This window comes from Helianthus annuus, chromosome 4 (genome assembly GCF_002127325.2).
Source record: "Helianthus annuus cultivar XRQ/B chromosome 4, HanXRQr2.0-SUNRISE, whole genome shotgun sequence".
NCBI lineage: Eukaryota > Viridiplantae > Streptophyta > Magnoliopsida > Asterales > Asteraceae > Helianthus > Helianthus annuus.
In genome coordinates this window covers 26,298,143-26,302,040 of record NC_035436.2, presented here as the reverse complement: position 1 = coordinate 26,302,040, position 3,898 = coordinate 26,298,143, and positions in this window count along the sequence as shown.

Here is a 3,898-nt window from a genome sequence, read left to right as displayed (position 1 = left end):
CTTTCATATGCTAATGAGGTCACTGAAATAACTTACATATTACTATAAACTCTAAAACACAACGTAAAAAAATGTGAACAATGGTACATTCAAATAGCGACTTTTTCTAGAAAATAAAGGAGTATCACACTGATTGCTAAATCCTTAGGTAATCCATTGTTATATGCAGTGGCGGACCCAGGATTTTATTTCAATGGGGTCCATTTTCGGGTCGGTTCTCGTTCAGGTTGGGTTAAAGTGGTGTTTGAACTAGATTTTTTTAAAAAAATAAGAAAAATGGGCTTATCAAGGGTTGAACCCATGACCTCTTGGTGGAAAAGAGAGAGATTTACCACTACACCAGCTTTCTTTTTATTTTCATGATGTTCACCTAATTGTATTTATGGGGTCCATATACAATTTAATATACCGAATCTACTATTTTTTTTAAAAAGATTGGGGTCCGAGGACCCCGGTGGCACCAATGTGGGTCCGCCCCTGGTTATGTGTAATTACTGACGAAATTCCATGGCTAAACGACCTTAAAAGACGGGTTGTGTGTCACATTTACACACAGATTTTTTTATTAAGTGTCAAAGAAGTGAATTTTGTCTCGTTTGATTGGGGTTCTTATTCAGAAGATTCAACTTTGTGTGCTTGAATGAGTGTTTATGTTGTAATGTAGCTAGGATCAGTATGGTATCTGTTTGATACCGAACCATTATCGGTATCTAAAAACGGAAAATTGATACCGGTCCCCGAAAAATGGGTATCGGTACCGGTACCGTTACCGAATATACCGAATACGGTGACGGTTCATTACCGGTACTAGTATTGAATATACCCGGTATGATGCCGGGTTGGTACCGGTACCCGGTACCAAGTGCTCATCCCTATTGTATCATGCATCAATGTACATGGAGTGTGCTATTAAAACATGCTCGATTGTAGGTTTCAAGCATTATCGACAAATAAAAAGTAAAAAATTTAAGTGAACTGTCATTTTCATCCATGTAGTTTGATCACTTTTGCTAATCGCATCTTCTTTTTTTTTCTAGTCTATCCCTAGGGTTTCAAAATCTTACCTTTTTTATCTCTTACATTAACACCATCCTAAAGTTTCATTAGCATTTTATTTAAGAGAGTATTTTTGTATATTATAGTTTACTCAAATAGAAAAGAGAAGCGCTCTCTCTCTCTCTCTCTCTCTCTGCATACGTAGATCATCATTTGTTCTTAGGGTTAGTCCTTCCGCCTTAAAATGCCATGGTCACCAAACGGCCTCTTCCCCCTCTCTGCGACACTCAAATCAAAACACACATCACATATCGCTAAAAAGTTGTTTGAAATCTACAAATGTGAGCGATAAACCCACCGTCTCCGGTGCATAAAATCAACACTCCACAAGTCTCTATTCTTTTTCATCCCTGATCAAACCACCAGACGTCTGCACCATATTGCCATCCTTGTCTATTTTCAGATATGAACCGCCGTGGGGATGCGACATTGGGGTAGTGTTAAGAAAAAAACGAAGTCAGATCTGAGGAGTATAGGAAAAATCGAGACTCGTCGGCCAGGAACTAGTTAATTTTTGCGTTATTGGTGCATTAGTCGATAGTTGGCCACAAATCAACGATTCTCGCGAGATTCTAGCGATTTAACTTGTATACTTAAAAAAAATGGACCGAGGTAGGTTAAAACTTATCTATTTAATATAAATATGTGTATGTATTTATGTGTGTGTGTCTATATATAGGGATGAATTAAAATGAGAACCACTACGAGTTGTGAGAATCATGAGAACCATGTATTTTTTTCACAAACGTAGATGAAAACATTATAAACAATCTCTAAAAAAAGTTTAAAAAAATTGTCGAGTCGATAGTTTTGATTTATTCAAGTCTTTTTACGCCCTAATAAAAGAAATAGTGATCAGCTGTAAAATTTTATGTCAGCGTGTAAAAAAACTTATATCGGTCAAAACTAATGCCTCGACAATTTTTTTACTTTTATATATATAGGTACGAGATCAGAAGGAAACACCCTAAAGTGTGAGAACGGATCCTGACCCAACACATGGCACGCGATATAGTGAAGGGCAGAGGGGCTGTTTTGTCCTTTTATATTCTTTTTTCAATGCGTCTCACAACACCGCTTTATTTTTTTGGCGTTTAGTTAGATTCAACAAATACATGGTGTCACACCCCCAAATTCCACCTGCGGAGTAACATCCGCTTGAGGGCGTGACTGACCAGGATCCAGCCACCAATTATACTAAGCATTGGTTAATAGTAAAGTAATTGCTATCTAAAGTAGTTAGCAACATCGTAGTTTAAGTTCGATAGTAAGTTTAAACAAAACAGCGGAAGCATAAACCAAATAGTTTTGAAAGATAGTTCATGGTTCAAGATAATTAAAACCCAACACACGGGTTTTGGCGAACACTACACATTCCCAAGCAGCAGCTCCTCAGTCACTGGTTACCTGCAAAGCATGCAGTAAGGTGTCAACAATAATGCTGAGTGAGTTCACTAGTTGTCCAGTTTTAATTACCAAAAACTTGTTTCACCAGTTAATTTACTCGTTTATACATGCCATGGGGAGCTACCCCAAAAGTTAGCGACTAAACTGTTTTTCCAATACCGAACACTAGGTAACCGTTTGCGTTTCCGCAGGATGCCCCGATGTCAATGTTCTATCATCATTGACGGATGCCTGAGTACATTAGTTCACGACCGATCCCAAACCATGGCACGGTGTGAGGTTGGTAAAACCTAAATAGCGCTATCAACTAATAACCCGTTCGCCTGGCCCCGGCGACTAATCGGTATTATGTAGTAGGGACTTGAGTGATAGAGTTTCGTTTAGTGCCGTTAGTTGCAATCCGTATAAACAGTAATTAACTAAAGGTTCCCAATAACAAGGGAAGAAAAGTAAGTTGTATCCCTCATAGGGGATAGTGTTGTTTGTAGTTCCGTTTCCCAAACCACCGGGAACGCATGCTTTAGGTTGTGAACTCACCTTGGGTTGCTCGGTAGATTAAATACCCGGTCAATCACGTTGGTCACCACGTCCTAGCATGGTTACCAAATATAGGTCAAGTTGGGGTACAAGTAACCACGTATAGCAAACACGTATAGATACACTTAGAATGCACACAAACAAACAGTTGGGTTATTGGGCCTGTCTTAACAATTTCACAAACAGTAACAAATACACATGTAGTTCAGTCAACAGATAGCCCAACAAGTCATGGCCCAATAACACTTAGGCAGCCCAGTCGAGACAAGGGTGGTTTCGACTCAAGAATGCACGGTTTCGAGTCGCAACCAAGGGTTCCGACTCGCAACCCTGGTTTCGGTTCATCATGCTTTGGTCTCGAGTCGCAACCAAGGGATTCCGACTCGCAACCTCGGTTTCGGTTCATCATGCGCTGCTTGCGAGTCGCAACCGGGAGATCTCGACGAATCACGTTTTGGTCTCGAGTCGCAACCAAGGGTTCCGACTCGCAACCACTGTTACGTGCACCTGAATCCTTCTAGAACCTGTTATGTGTACTAACCAATAGAATTGTGTTTTTGTGTGATTGTGTACTATCCAACCATATTGCACCAACATGTTTCCTTGTCTGATTACTAAGCAAAATGGATCAAAACAAGCATTTTTCAAATATTCATAACATTCATCACACCTTCAACATGTTCTTTACATATTCATCCTACTTTCAACACATAATCACAAGGTTCTTCATATGAAATATTAGGATCAAGACCACACATTTATCGCAAATCATTTTAACATAATCGGACACAATCGGTATCATCATTAGGTTCCTAAATCTAGCATGTTTCATTGATAAACAAGAACCCATAAGATCAAGAAATCAAGCATATCATACGGTCAAAACATCACCAAAGTA